General features: G+C 47.2%; 1 pseudogene; it reads left to right on the plus strand.

Moving 5' to 3' along the window:
• The first annotated feature begins 243 nt into the window (after nt 1-243).
• Nucleotides 244-16,664, plus strand: part of LOC116914594 — a 29,157-nt pseudogene continuing 12,736 nt past the window's right edge.

Here is a 16,664-nt window from a genome sequence, read left to right on the forward strand (position 1 = left end):
ACGAGAAGCGTCAGGTTCTCTTTGTCACTGTAGTTTTCCTTTGAGGATCAAGGCTGAAAAGTCATGGAGGGACCTCGCCAACCTGTGGGAGAGCAGACGACAGGGAGGAGTAGGTGTGAAAGAAGATGAGTTATGCTGAGCTTAGGAGGTTGGGGCTCCAATTTCCATATAAATATTTTATCTGTAGGAGGCCTACACGTGTTAAGATGCCCTTTGCCTGAATTTTGGGGCAAATTGAACAAGATGCCCTACGTTGACATCATCAGGATCCTCAATGGCCGCCAAGCGGACTGGGGCCTTGTCCCGGTATGAACATACTTGCTGGAGAGTACTCTGCAGCCCAGTTGGAGGTATCAACCCCTCCCCAAGTCAACGCAATCCCTGTGACTTGTTTTCTGTCTATTCTTCTATGCAGCTTTAACCCTTAGGTATAACTATTTTCATTGCTTAGTATGTGTGCCCAGTTTTAAACTATTAATTTATTGTTTGTGTGAGTGTATGTATGGAGGGGCATGTATGCATGTGTGGAAGTCAGAGGGCAACTTGTGAGAGTTAATTACCTCCTGCAAACATACAAGTCCCAGGGATTAAACTCAGATCATCAGGCTTGGGGGCAAGCACCGATACCTACTGAGCCATCTTGCCAGCCCCACATGTCTTGTTTTAGTGAGGGAAATGAACCAATTCTTTCCCTCCAGTCCAAATCATAACTTAAGAGGGTGTTTTTTTTTTTATTATTGTTATGACTGTGATCAAGGCAACATATATTTTTAGAGAGAGTTTAATTGGGCTTACGGTTTCAGAAGGTGAGAGTCCATGAGTGCAGAGTAAAGGCATGGCAGGAGGAAGAACTAGAACTCACATTTTGATCCACAAGCAGGAGACAGAGAATGCATGAGGGTGAGAGTGGTCTCACAGTCACCCTCATGACACCTCCTCCAGATATCTCCTCTAACCAAACCACAGCTCCTAATCCTTCCCAAACAGTTCCATCAACGGGGGACCAACTATTCTAATATGTATGAGGGCATGATCTTCCAAATTACCACACCCTCTAATCGCAAATGTCTGTGTACACCCTTAGAACATCCATCCACACATTTAGTTCATCCAATCCTCCGCTCTCCCGTTCAGCTTACTTACAGTGTGATGGGGGTATGGCCTGTGGGAATACAGTGTGGGCAAGTTTTCACAGCTCTCCATGACAAGCAGCATACAGTTCAGATAAAACGCTTCTGCAGTGAACTCTCTAAGCGGTCATATTAACACCTAACCAAGCAGCAAAGCACAGACTACATTTCCCAGAATCCTTGTCACTAGGCGTAGCGTGTGCTTGAGTTCTTGCCAACAGCTTGCAGGTTGAAGCATCAGGTATAGTCCTGAAATGAATTGGATACAATCTAAAGCCTGGCTTTTCCTCCTGTGTGTGCGTGCGTGCGTGCGTGCGTGCGTGCGTGCGTGCGTGCGTGCGTGCGTGAATGTAAGCTCGGATCCTTTAGAGTTCCAGTTGGCTGTGCTCAGCGCTGTGCTCCTTAAGCAGCACTGTAGAGCCTTGTTGTTTAAGCTTCCGGTATTTCAAGAATTCACTTATGCATATTTATGTCTAACGAAAATAGGAGCTTCCACCCCAAGAATGTTGGAGGAGTACGGAAGACATAATGGGATCCAGTCTGGAGCCCTGAAGAGCGTTCCCTGAATACTGACTTAAGTGAGATGGCAGTGTTTGAAGTTTGATGAAGCCATGGACCGAGCATCTCGGGTGGGTTAGAACAGCGTGGAGAAGAATCATGAGGAAGTGTAGGTTATACATCAAAGGTGCACGGATCCTGACTTCACCTGAACAAACCACGGAAAGACAGTGGCACATAAACCTGGAGAAGCTGGCAGGGACCAGAATCTCCCTGAGGCCAGAGGCATGGTAACGGCTCTGCTCTTAATTCTAAAAGGAAATAAGAGGTTACTGAAGAGTTTCACAACAATCGGACCGCGAATCTTAAACTTTTACGCTTCTTGTATGTGCTGGAGAGAATTCACTGCTCAGGGAAGAAGGGCAAGACACCACCCAGGAATTCACCCTAGTTTTTTCTGCTGTTTGCTCTAGATCTAGAGACTGCAGTGTCAGGCAAATTGAAGTCTCCTGAGAGGGTGGAGCTGGCCCTCCCTTCCCTGAGCTCTCAGTGGAAGATCAGGAGGATTTCCTTAAGGTGAGATTTACCTTTTCCAATGTTCTGTGAACACTGTCACTTTCAATTTATTGCTCCATAGCATACCCAAGACAGTAGAGCTGTATTTTACACACTCTCGTGTGTTTCCAAGCATTCAGCACAGCGCCTTGCTCACAGTTGGTGCCCAATACATATTTATTGATTTAGTTAACGGATGGATGAGTAAACAATGCTTGTATAATTCTTCCCAAAGGAATCCAAAGATGTGAGCAGAACTTGCTGGAAGGCTCCTTGGAGAGTTGTTTGTTTGCTGACTCTGTTGATATTTGTAGCTAAGGCAGCAGAGACTGAAAGACTGTGTCTGATTTTGCAAATTCATTTGCCTGTGCAAACAGCCACGCTGCAGGCACTTCCACAGGACCCGGGACAGGAGTGGTGCGACCTCTGTCCTCTGGCAGCGTCCAAAAACATGGCCTTAGCCCACTTGCTCTTTTGCAAACTGGAGCAGTAACCTTAGGATGCAGGAGGCCCCCAGCAGCTTTTACCCCTTTGTAGTGATTCAGGTTTGAGCGACAAGTTCTGTTAACAGTTTTATTTATCTTCTTAATCATTATGGCTGTTTATTCAGGAAATGGCAAGAGTTCCATATAATTTTCTTGGAGTTGATCATGAGTAAATAGAACTAAATATTTTACCCAAAGCCATGTAATTGTTGGCACATGAGACTTTCCATGGTGCGTCAGAAACCCAGAAAAGATAGGGCTTCACTCACATTGTCCAGTCCTACTGACAGCAGGTCCCCCTGACGTGAGAGCAGACATGGTGCTGGGGTAGCTGCGAGTTCTACATCTTCATCTATAGGCAGCGGGAGGAGACTGTATACCGCACTAGACCTGGCTGGAGCATAGGAGACCTCAGAGTCCACAACCACAATGATTACATCCTCCAGCAAGGCCACACCTCCTAACAGTGCCCCTCACTATGAACCAAACATTCAAACACATGAGTCTATGGGGGCCATCCTGTTCAAACCACCATAGAGGGGTTCCATTTTATAGCTCTCAGTTATTTCACTATGTCTACAGTAATCGAGTCAGTGGCTAATGTTGACCACAAACTACATCCTTGCTGGCTCCCTGCCCTCGACCCGGCACCCCCCACCTGATTTGCCTTTTGAGTCACAACAATGTTGCACTCTTTAGTTTCCTTTGTATCCTTAACATTCTGGGCTACATTTGTTTCCATATCATTACATTTCTTAGTACACATTGTGCTGCTTTGGATGACTAGGTGTTTTATAAAGAGGATAAGCTGTAACAGTGGTTTTTAAAAGTCAATAACAATGGGATTTGTTTAATGTTGTATTGATGCAAACTCTATTAATGTTTTTTATTTACTTTGTGCCACAGATATTGCTAAATGCCTAAATTAAAGTGGCCACACATTCATATGAATCTTTACCTGTTTTCTGATCATGGAATTCCAAGTGTGGGGCCCAAGGCCAGGGCATTATGGGGACAGTATTTCACAAAGAGGAATTTTCACTAGCTAAAGATATTTGACTCAAATCTAATTTGCTTCACTGATATGTCAGTTAACTTTGGAACTCACTTAATCCATCAGACATCTTCCCAAACGTTCAAGGGTGATTCAGGTAACTTCATGGCTCCAGTGTTGCTCCTGATGCTTGCTGGCTATACTGTAGACAGGGAATAAGTTTACGGCCAGCGCTGTCTGCCAGAGAGTCCTGTAGACACACCTGCTGCCCTCTGTGTGAGAAGAAATAGTCTGGGGCTGTGTTCAGCACCTGTGAAGGTAGTGATGGAAATCTTCCTGCCAAAGGGCGTGTGTTAGAGGCCAAGGCAGGGTGCTTTCCCCCCGAGGAATATGCTGCTTGTATACGCCACTGAGAGAATGCAGGTTCTAAGCCCATTGCAGTCTGTGTGGACCTATGCCCTCTGCATCCGGCCATTTGCATGCAGTCTGTGTCTCAGCTCTCCTCCCACTCACCATGCCTTCTGCTGAAAAGCAGAACTGGAAGCACGCGCTGGCTTCTGGGGGAACAGGTGGCTGGCAGTGCTGTCTCATTTTTCCTCCCCTTCTGGAAGGCAGTGGAATGTGGATCAGGACTGGATACACTTAGCAATGATGCTCTTTGATTACTAGAGGATCTGTTTGAGGAGAAAAAGAAATAAATGAGCTAGGTTCCATGAGTAAAATTAGAAAACACTTCAGTCTTAGGAGAGGTGCCTAACTGCCGAAGCTGTCGTCCAGTGCTGATTTGCGTATACATGCCGGCGAAGAGAAGACAACAGCAGTCAAGCAATTTACCAGGTGCAGGGTGTGAAATCTTGAGGACTTTGTTCTGAAAATCAGGCAGTGGAAGACATCTTGGATGAGGGCTTTAGGGTTGGGGTATTATGACTGACATGTGGAAACCTGTCCCCATTTCATGTGGACATCTCTGATTCAGGGATATGCAGCTGTGAAACCAATGTGGTAAAAATATTTCAGAGGTTTGGAGAAATATTCAAGCATTCAAGATATGGAAATCCAATGCATTCTTTGAGAAGAGAGAAAAAGCAGATTTAAGTTTTCACAGCTTTACAGGAGTAAGGCTGAGTATATAAACTGCACATATTTTTGCACACTTGAGAGGTGTGTCGTGTATACACACCCCAACCCAACAACACTGAGGGCTGTGTCGGCTCTCTCACCCTGAAAGCTCCCTCCTGCCTCCACACCATCTCTACCCCTCCACAGTCCTTCTCTGGGACTCCGCTGTTGAGTTTGTTCCAGCCATGACAAGGGTGCGTGTTCTGGGATGATGTGTAAGTGGGCTAATAATCCGTGTTCTCCCTGTTGTTGGCTTTGTTTCCCTCCACGTAATTGCATCAAGATTCATTCATATTTTAGTGGGCAATACCAGTTCATTCCTTTGTGTTGCTGATTAGCATTCCGTGGATGACTGAATGTCTGAGCAGATATTGTGGCTCTTTAAGTCATATGTGTTAATGCTCCACAGGATGAAGAAGTGCCTTACATGCTGATTTTTCTTCTGTCTTTACCAAGTGGGTAAAATTTTCTACAGTATCAGTGTTCTTTATGATTTAAAAGGATTTTGTCTATGGTATTTATAGTTGTGTGTGTGTGTGTGTGTGTGTGTGTGTGTGTGAATTTATGTACCAGCACATATGTGACAATACATGTATATGTATGTATGTATGTATGTATGTATGTATGTATGTATGTTGCAATAGGGTTGTATATGTGTGTGTGTTTGTGTGTGTGTGCATGTGTATGAAAGTGCGTGCAGTGTATGTGTGAGTATGTGAGTGCATGCTATTTTGGAGACCAGAGGACCACCTTGGGTATCAGCATCAATCTGAAGATGACACTTACCTGTTTTTGAGACAGGAACTGCCTGATTTGGCCAGTGAGCCCCACAGCTCTGTCTGTCTCCCTCTGCCCCATCTGGCCATATGGAGTCAGAATGAATTGTTCTTTAAATGTTGTTTTCTGGGGTCTGAGGCAGAGAAGCCACCCCGTGTGCAGTTTAAGGACTACATTCTATCAACTACATGTGTGACACTCAACACCGTACTGACAAACAGGCCTTGTATCAGCTGGTTTTGCCTGCTGAAGTTCTGAACGCATTTAAGGTTAGGCAGGTCTAAGGTGTGATTTCTGCAGGGTGACAGTTCATTGTGAATGTCACATGGGATGAGACATAACAGGAGATAGGTGAGCACGTCCCTGGGTATTGATGGAAACTGAGGAGGGAAGGCTTTCTTTGAATGTGTACTGCACTGCTCACCAGGTTGGGGCCTCGATAGAACCCAAGCCAGAGATGTTCTCTCTTCATACCCTGGCCTCCATGAGGAAGCAGCCTCCTTTGCCACAAGTCTCCTCTATCTTAAAACACTCTGCTTCACCCTAAGTCCATAGGAAGTGAGTGGCCATGGACCAACCCCTGGGCCTTACCAAGTCCTTCTTACTTCATGTTGTTTTGAGCTGGCTGTTCCTGGTATGAGCTTCTTGTCCTACAGCCCCTCAAGACATGTGTGGTCCAACCTAGCCTTGTGGTCAGATAACTGCTCTGAGCCTTACTTCTACAGGTGGCAACCCCGCCGGTCCTACCCAGATCATAACCCCGTCCTTCCCAGACAGGTCACAACCTGGTCCGTATGTCCCTCTCTGTTCTTGTCACATCCTACCCTCCACCTCCCAACATCCTTCAGGATACCAAGTCCAACTTGCCCAACTGGAAGACCAGGGCCAGTGTCCAGTCTCAGCCCCACCCAGGGGAGACCTGAGCAGCAGGGCCCACCCACACCGAGAAGCTGCTAGCTTTTCTGGACCCTTGCTGCAGACCACTCCTTCCCAAGGTCTCCATCCAGGCCTCTCTCCCTGCATGGGATCCTGCACTTGTAGCTGGACTGCAGCTTGGGTCTCACAGTGCTGTGGCAGATTAGGGATGTCCGGCTTCTGACTGCCATCCAACTGTATTGCCTTCTTCTATGCCTTTGGGACTTGTGACTATGATGACATGTCTTTTATCTTTGCATCAAGTTATTGATAAAGATGCTCCAAGCAGCCCAGGCTAAGACTTACATACTCTACCTCCTACTGACAACGATGATGTTACCTAACCGTGAATTACCTGATCATGTGACCCATCCCGTTGTGTGCTCCCATACCATAGCCAGTTTTACTTGCTATACATGAGGGCCACTCCCTTCATTTTTATACCCCTATGCAAGGCGGAGGGTCAAAAGATAGAAGGTATTTATAGCAGGGTATAGTTGGGAGGTGGAAAGAAATTAATATGGGGGGACAGGAGAGGGCAAACAGAGATGAATGTGATTGGAATATATTATACACATTATGAAAAGTCAGAATGAAACCATTACTGTATATAGTCACTGGTGCTAGTAAAATATTTAAGTGAGATAAAAACTAAACTGAATTAAATGTACATTGCTTAGATAAGATGCCCGCTGAAGTATTTTATTGAAAGAATTGCTGGGCTAGGGAGGTGACTTATGTTGAGAACATGCACTGCTCTTGCAGGGGATCTGGGTTCAGTTCCCAGAAGCCACACAGTGGCTAACAACTGTCTATTGCTACAGTTCCAGGAGATCCAGTGCCTTCTTCTGGACTCCCAGTACACTGCACATGTGTGCTGTTCATATGTATGTATGTATGTATGTATGTATGTATGTATGTATGTATGTATGTTTGCATGCAAAATATTCACACATAGAAAGTAAGCTAAGTAAATCTAAAATAAAATTTCTAAGTGTTGTCTCCTCTTAAAGGTGTCTAGACTCTTGGAAAGAGACCTGCCGTGGCTGACTGGCACCAGGTACTCATGCCTCAGAGCATCCAGTGAAATGGAGATTTAGTAAACTTCCTAGGAGTGGAGTGTCTTTGCCATCTGTGATTTGTGCCAGCATCCCCCCACCCCTTTTTTTTCTCACTCTCTATGTGGCTCTGGGAAGTCCACACGACTACCTTCTTTCCCTTCTCTAATCCTTTCCCTCTCCGTCTTTTCAAAGGTCACAAAGATGTTTGGGGGATCAGGCTTCAACTGCTTTCTGGATCCCGGGCCTAGTCTAGGGCCTCCCAGGCTGTCTGCCTGATATACTCATGGATGGCTTGAGACATTGAACCTGATCTGCCTTTACATTTGTATCAGGATATGGAGTGTGTGTGTGTGTGTGTGTGTGTGTGTGTGTGTGTGTGTGTGTGTGTGAGAGAGAGAGAGGGGGGGTGAGCATGTGTCTGTGTGTGTGTGTGACTGTATGTCTGTATGTGTGTCTGTGTGTGTGTCTGGGTGTATGTCTGTGTGTCTCTGTGTCTGTTTGTCTGTGTGTGTCTCTGTGTGTGTATGTGTGTGTGTGTCTGTGGTGTTACTGTGTGTGTGACTGTATGTCTGTATGTGTGTCTGTGTCTGTGTGTGTGTCTCTGTGTCTGTGTGTGTGTGTCTGTGTGTGTGTGTGTCTGTGTGTGTGTGTGTGTGTATGTGTGTGTGTGTGTGTGTGTATCTGTGTATGTGTGTCTGGGTGTATGTCTGTGTGTCTCTGTCTGTGTCTGTTTGTCTGTGTGTGTCTGTGTGTGTGTGTGTGTGTGTGTGTGTGTGTATGAATCGCTAAAGTAAGCTAGAGAAAGGAATGGGGAAGAGTAGACAGTAAGTGGGAATTGTGCCGACACAGCACAGGCTCACACAGTCCTCCAGAACATAGTGGTGCTGAGGCAGAGACTGGTCAGTTACAGAGAGGGTATCCTCCTCTCCTTCACACTATTCCCCCTCTTAATGCCCCAGTGGTCACCCCCGCCCCTGGCTGCTTATGGTTAATGACCGTCTCTACTCCTCTCTCTCCATCCCACAAAATGCCAGTGGATGCACCCGGCTTGCTTGCCCTCCTTGAAGCCCTTAGTGATGGCCTGAAGTTTTCACAGCAGCAGCAGCAGCAGCAGCAGACTGGAGTCCAGTCAGACAGCCTTTTATCTCAGAGTATCTTGTTGCTGGGGCGCAGGGGCCTCGAGGGGAGGGAGGGGTAGAGTCGGATGTCCGGCATTCAGCACAGAGGAGCTCATACCCAGCTCCTCGCAGCCTGGGTCTCCATTCACTGAGAGAAACACTCAACAAAGGCCACATTCTTCTCCTGGCTTCCGCTTGCTTTCAGCCCACATTTATTTCCGAACATGGTTACCCACCCGGTCTGGCATCCCACACTTATGTGTGTCTGGGCAGACAACTATGGAGACGTCATCCCGGATGATCATGGCCCCCAAACAAGGATGGAGTCTACTGCAACTGAATCTCAAGTACCCTCAAGGTTCTATGTCTGGAGACCTCCCTGCAGTGTGAACGTTCCCCTGGTTAGGTCAGTGAGGAAGCTTTGCAACAACGCTCTGCTGTTCTCACATTGGGAGATGACAGGACAGAGAGAGCCTCCGCCCCGGATTCCTCTACCCAGATGTAACGGGTTTAGGGTCACCATGGCAACACACCTCTAGTTGTGTCTGTGAGGGTACTTCTAGAGAGGTTTAGCTGAGGACAGGAGACCTCTGGATGTGCATCACACTGTCCTAGGGTCTGGGCCCCAGAATGGACAAAGGGAGACGAGCAGAACGTTCTCTTCTTCCTAGCTGTGAACCCAGGGTGGCCAGTCAGTCACCGCCCACCCTGGTGTTGACACCGGAACTTCCCTGGTGTGATGGGCTCACCCTCAGACTGTACACCGAAGTAGGCCTTTCCTTCCTTCTGCTCACGGGTTAGTTATTTGGCCAAAACAATAGGACAAATGACTGACACAGAGTTTGAAAAGCCGGTGCTGGAGCTGCCACCCAGGGGTCATGATAGGGAGGCAGAGCAGGTGTGACTCTGACCTGCTGGGTAGTTGGACATGCACCTTAGCAACTGTCAGACTCGCAGTGACCAGTGGTAGGGGCAGAAGATGCCCACAGTTTGGAGACTTGGGTGAGAATTCACCGAGGGCATGGTCTGTGTGAGAGAGTGCGGTGCAGGCCCTGGATCTGGGCTTGTAGTGGGACCTCTCGCCCTCCCCTCTCGGAGCTGCCTTGCCTCCACGTAAGCTTTCAACTTTCTCCTGAAGTTTTCACTCAGGACCTTTCATGTAATTTCTCTCCCCTAACCCCCATCCACAGCTTCTAGGGTGGTGTCTCCATGGGGATAAATGAACGAGGTTTTTAAATCGTTCTTTCCTTGTGTTTAAAAACAAAACTACCAATGACCTTATCAACTTGGTGTGGGAAGGTGTGCAAGCGGAAAACGGTCAATGTCAGCTCACCAGTACCACGCCCACAAGCTTGGCATTCACATTGGTGAGGCAGAAGCCAGAGAACTGTCTTGGGGTCTACCCTGGGATCTATAGTGAGTGCTGAGGTTGTACGGGCTAGAATGAGTCACTGTCTTTAAACAAACAAACAAAAACAAATAAACAAGCAAACATAAAAGCAGACACTCTAACTTTGGAGGTTGATTTTAACCGAGAAGGCAGTTGTAGCTGTTATAGAAAGGACACCATGCCTTGTAGACTTGTTTTGTGTGTGTTTCTGTTAAATGATACCACACTTTGTGTGGTACACTCACTGACATTGAACCCACTGCACTTTGTGCCCAAATCGAGTTCATCTGACATGCACTCATTCCCACGGAGGCTCACCCTAGCCTTACAGCTAACCGAGCGCTATGAGGACGCTCCACTCTAAGCCACCGAATCACCAAAACTCCACACAGAGTCGGACACTAAACGACTGGAGTTACAGCATGTATCTAGGAAAGCTGAAAGCAGAAGGCAAAAGACCACCTTGCTCAACCTCGGGCAGTGATTCTGGCCACTCATTGCGTATCCACGAAGGACCCAAAAGGACAACGAGTGCTGGCTGGCTCGGGGTGAGAACTGAGCTGTAATGAGCGGCAAGATTTGTGAGTGTGGCATCTGTGACTGCTGAATGCACCTCACCACTGGGCGGTTCACCTAGGGAATTACCTTCCAGACCGACGAGTTCGTCTGACAGGGCTTCTGTCATTCAGGAACACTCTCAGTCTTAGAAAAATTTCCCCGAATGTAACAAACTCCACCCCAGATACCACTCCCCACACTGGCCTCTGTAGCAGCCGCCACCTGTGTGCTGCCCTCCCCCACACAGCCTGAGCGTGGCCCTGCAGCCCTTATTTTTAGGTCCGAGGTCTCTTGCTTCCGAGGACACACAGAGAAGAATAATCAAGGCCCGAATAGTACCCCCTGAGTGATCTGTCTTCAGTTCTTCATCCTTGGGTGAGATGACCCTGAGGCAGATGCCACCCGATTCTCAGAAGGTTCCAGAAGGATTGAGCCCCACTGCCTGCAGCACATCTATCTGTTCAGTGGTGCGTGCTGAGCTAGTGGTGACCTGCCGTCAGACATATTGGAAGTTAGTGCTTGAAAACGTCACTGGACATGCAAAGGGAGCCTGTACTCAGACCACTCCCAATTTCCAATCTGTTCCTTCCAAGACCCCAGACCCTGGAAAGTGCAGCTCACATCCAGGCAGGTCTTCCTGGCTCTGTTAAATCCCATGAAAACCTCTCTCAGGCACACAAAGACGTGACCTTTCCTAATGCGTTAGGTGTTTCATGAGCCAACCAAGTGGACACTTGAGTTTACATCACTTTACCAAGGAACAGCCCCGCCCCGCCCCGCCTCCCGCCCCCGCTCCCCACGGCAGTGTAGTTCAGCCATTTAGACCACAGGGATGATTTCTCCTTTTCTCCTGGCTTTCACCTCTCTTTGTCACTACAGAACGAGTCCCCCGTTCCCCACACATTTCATCGCTTATTAAACGTCGAGGGGGGAAAAAAAAGCATACATCAACTTGATGTCTTTCTGAATAATTATATTTTCAACCTTAAGTGTTTAATTTTCCAATTCAGTCTAAGATGCTCATTTGACATTTATAAAATATTATTAAATCCTTGGTGAAAGTAACAATTACCAGTGACACCAATCTCCTCCAGGACAATTATCCTGCTCAAGAGAAGGTTTTCAGGTGCAATTAAATAAAATACTAACGCGAACGTTTTCTGTCCAAGATCTCATAGTTCACGGTGCCTTCTGTTCGGTTTAATTTGTATTTTTTTTCTACAAGAAAATGGGTATGGATACGGGTGATGATGTCTTATTTGTCTCCGAGGGACACCGTGTGCAGCTACAGTAGTTCTGAGCGCTGTTGGAGGCAGCAAGCACAGACCGGGCCATTTTCCTGCAGAGAACGCTCTTGCTTGGGGTACTTTTTGTTCTGCTTGTTTATTTTGTAAGATTCTTAATGTTTTCTGTGCTCTGTTTCTGATTCAACGGCCAATAGGAACGAGAACACACTGCCCTGTGAAGGAGGCAAACAGGCTGTTTGTTGATAGTGCTGCAAACCAGGTGTGCCCATGACTGGAGAGAAAGAGGCTTAGCTCAAGTTGCTAATAGCAACAGGCACAGATCTGGGCTTCAGCCACAGGAAGTCACGTCCACGCCAGGCTGCTATCAGCAGCAGAGACAGACAGGTGCATCAGGTCCCCATCTCTGTCTAGTATCAGAGGTGTGTTTGTCACCCTGTTGTGACACATCCACCAGAGACGAGCACTCAGACACGAGTTCAAGCCAACAGAGTCTTCAATAGGCGGTTGGCAACTATACCAGGCTTTTGGAAAACAGATGCAGTCCTGAACATTTCTCAGGGTGGGCTTTATACACAGAAACTACAACCTGGGTTAGCACACTTCAGTCAGCAAAAACAGTTAGCCAAAGGCAGAACTACGAAAGTCAGAAAGTACACTTAGCGAGTTTATTTATTTATTTATTTTTATGGACTTTGACGTGTGAGTGCTGTCTGTGCCCTGGACTATTCACTGCCCGCCCTCGGGGATTGAAGGTGATGTGGCTCAGAATCAAGAACACAGACTCAAGGAGCTGACGAGGAATACCGCAGAGAGATCTTCGAAGCGCTGCAACAAGCACCTTTAATACCCTCCACCTGCTCCCCATTGGTCCCAAGAAAGCGTCGCTTCTAAACAGCAGTTCCTGATTGGCTGGCATTGTCTGCGTCAGCAATCCTTGGTCTCTAAGACAGTCTTCAACTAGGTCCTCCTGCAGAAGGTGTCTTTGCGGCTGTGCCCTCCTCCACCCCGACCTGTGTTTACATAGAGGCGGCTGCAGCATTCCATTCCTCCTACAGATGAAGTCTTTGCTCTCATTTTGTCAGAGATGAGCATGCTGCATTCCAAGGCCTGATAATGCGCCCATCATGATGTGAGTTGTGCTAAGATCTGGAGGCCCACTAAGCTGTGAGGGCCTATTACAGGCTCATGGGCATCCTGACCTGGGAAACAATAGTGATCCTTCGACCAGCAACCAGGCGAGCAACCCTACTTTCTGCTCATTATAGAAGCCTCACCCAGTATATTCTCCAAAGGAAAAATAAAAAACAACAGAAGACTATATATGGGAACACACACCAGCGCAAGCACACACGCACACACGTGCACACACACACGCGCTCGCACACACACGTGCACACGCACACATGCACATGCGCGTGCGCGCGCGCGCGTGCACATACACACTCACACACACACACACACACACACACACACACACACACACACACTATTGGGATCTGCTAAAGGCTTGGAGGACTTTGGAAAGTCCCTGGTCTTTGGTTTATGTTGGGACACAGAGAAGCTGTGGTCTTGGTGATAGTGGCACTAGGAAAAGGACATGTGGCACTAAGTTGTACTAGGGAAAGGGCAGAGTCATTCACCAGCAAGAGGTGAAGGCAGAATGGCTTTGTCCTTGGACCTCTTTATATCTGAGCTTCTAGAAGGTGCTGTTTACCCCGGGGAGGGTCTGGAAAGGCCTTCACAGACCTCTGCAGGTGCATCTCGTTGTTCCTTCCAAATCTAATCAAGCTGATGATCAAAATCAGCCATCAAACCAGCTGACTCAGAATCTCCCAAAACCCCCGCCTAAGAGACAGGGTGGCTGTTTTAATTTGGCTCGTTGCTGGCCCCCATTTCTTCTGCATAAATGGAGTGTGACTGCGCTGGACAGGGACTTGGGTCTTCTGCTTTCCAGGCTGCGGATGAGGCTGCCAGCCCCCTACAGGGCACATGTGCCCAGTGTTAGCATCTCTTTGCTCTTTCTCAAGATGGACAGTTGAGGATAACGACTCTACTCTGTGTTTCTACTGTGATAAAAACACCACAGCCAAAACCAGCTTGGAAATAAAAGGTTATCCTGAAGGGAAGTCAGGGCAGGAGCCCATGACAGGAACCTATGGGCAGGAACAGAGAAAGAGGCCATAGAGGAGTTCTTCCTACTGGTTTGTTTCCAGGAGGTTCACATCCAACTACCTTTCTTGTAGCTCCAAGAACTACATGTCCATCCATAGTGGTCTGGGCCCTCACACATCAATTATTAATCAAGAAAGCACCCATAGGCTTACCACAGGACAATCTGATGGTATTTTCGCTATGGAGAGTCCCTCTTCCCAGATGACCCAAGCTTGTGTCAGGTTGATAAAACGTTACACAGTGACCCACCCCAGTGTTGAGAAGAGAGCAATAAGCAAGTGCTCCTCCTTGCAATTGCCCAATGCTGAGGAATCTACCCCAAAGTAGAAAGATACAGACCAGTTGTATTTCGCATCCACAGGCTAACTTGGCTTGTGTCCACCCTGCCTGTTGTGCGTGGGTGTAAGTCCCTCAACCCTAGCCAAAGCTTCATCCCAACTTTCTTCCTTTCCCTTGCCCTAGCACCCAGTCACATAACACACATTCACATTGTCAAAATGGTGAGGGGGGGTCCTCCACAACCGCTCCATTTACATAGTCTGCAATTCTTTTCGGGGGTGATCTGAAAAGGTCTTGTTGAGTTATTCTTGGAAGGAAGGTGGTAGCAAGAGCATTGTGTGCATTCTCAGAGCTAGAACTAAGAGTTACAAGGACACAGGAACAGTTGGAGGTCTAGCTGAACCCTGAGCCCTGAGCCCTGAGCCTTGAGCCATGAGCCATGAGCCATGAGCACTGTCTTCAATTTTCTCTCACTGTAAAACAGATTCTTGCTCTCATACCTTAGCAGCTGGGGGTGATGCTCTCTGAGCAACTGGCACCCAGACCCAAGAGCAGACCTACTTTGTTAAGCAACTGCCAACTTCTCTGTCACTCATATGGTGAGGTTCGATCTCTTGATAATCTATTGTAAAGAGTGGGCTTTGAAGACTTGGTTGTCTTAGAGATGAGAGAGTTTGTACGTATATCTTGGCCCCAAGTTTTTTCTTATTGGTAAATAGAGATATCAAAAGTTCATAGCTGGGTAGAAGAGACAGAGGTGGGTTTAGGGTTTTGAGGCTTGCGGGTCAGAGAGGGAGCATGAGGGGGAGAAGAATGTAGCATGAGGAAGAAGCCATCATGGGTTAAGAGTCAAGAGAACGTGTCCCCAGGGCTGGCTGGTTAGAGTTAAAAGTAGCCCAGATAAAGCATAATAAATAATAATGGGGTTATGATAAAAAATAGGTTCTAATAGCATAGAGGGAAGGAAGCAGCCAAGGTTTCGTACTACATAACATAAGGCTTATTGTAAACAGAAAGGTTGTGCGTGTTTTTTTTATCCAGGAACTAAATGGTGGAAGGTGGGGTAGAAACCCAGGGTCAGGATTAAAATTTTCTATAATGTTCATACATTGTTTCTTCCTAACAACATTTTTGCTACCTGCCTTGCCATGGGCACAGACACGTGTGTGTATGTGACTGTAGGTGTGTTGTGACTGTAGGTGTGTTGCGACTGCAGGTGTGTATGTGACTATAGGTGTGTTGTGATTGTAGGTGTGTATGTGACTGTAGGTGTGTATGTGACTGTAGGTGTGTTGCGACTGTAGGTGTGTTGCGACTGCAGGTGTGTATGTGACTGTAGGTGTGTTGTGACTGTAGGTGTGTATGTGACTGTAGGTGTGTTGCGACTGTAGGTGTGTTGTGGCTGTGTGTTGTGACTGTAGGTGTGTATGTGACTGTAGGTGTGTTGTGACTGTAGGTGTGTTGTTACTGTGAAGGTGTGTTGTGACTGTAGGTGTGTATGTGACTGTAGGTATGTATGTGACTGTAGGTGTATATGTGACTGTAGATGTGTTGTGACAGTAGATGTGTTGTGACTGTAGGTGTGTATGTGACTGTAGGTGTGTTGTGACTGTAAGTGTGTTGCAACTGTAGGTGTGTTGTGACTGTAGGTGTGTTGTGACTGTAAGTGTGTTGCAACTGTAGGTGTGTTGTGACTGTAGGTGTGTATGTGACTGTAGGTGTGTATGTGACTGTAGGTGTGTTGTGACTGTAGGTGTGTGTTTAGTACAGTGCACATGTGGAGGTTGGAGGACACCTTCCAGCACTGATCCCCATTTCCCACCTGGTTTGTCTGATAACTACCATGCTTCATGCTCCGTGAGCTTCTGGAGATGCTCCTGTCTACACCTCCTATCACCATGTAGGAACACGGGCATTGCAGACATCCATACCCATTTTCCTTTCATGTGGGGATTTGAACTCTGGTCCTCAGGCTTTTGCAGCAAGGGTATTTACCCAGTGAGCCATTGCCCCAGCCTGGCTGGTTTTCATTTATTTTATTATTTTATTTTATTTTTAGTGAGAGGTTCATCAGGGCAATAGTCTGTAGGATACATGACAAAAATGACCACCCTGTGTTCTGATAATGGCTCCCACATCTCTCTTCTGAGCTCACTGTGAGGAAATGTCTCTGTGTGTCCATTTTCTTACAATAACTTCTTATAAGAAACTGGCCAGCAAGCTGTTTCACACACAGCAATGTCTTTCTTCTCAGGGACTTGGTTGGTGGAGGACAAGGTCCTCAAAGTATCCTTGATGTTGAGTGTCAAGCCAGCACCAGCCCCTGAAGTTCCCAAAATGCAAAGCTCTGATGAACATGATATATA

This window comes from Rattus rattus, chromosome 13 (genome assembly GCF_011064425.1).
Source record: "Rattus rattus isolate New Zealand chromosome 13, Rrattus_CSIRO_v1, whole genome shotgun sequence".
Lineage (NCBI taxonomy): Eukaryota > Metazoa > Chordata > Mammalia > Rodentia > Muridae > Rattus > Rattus rattus.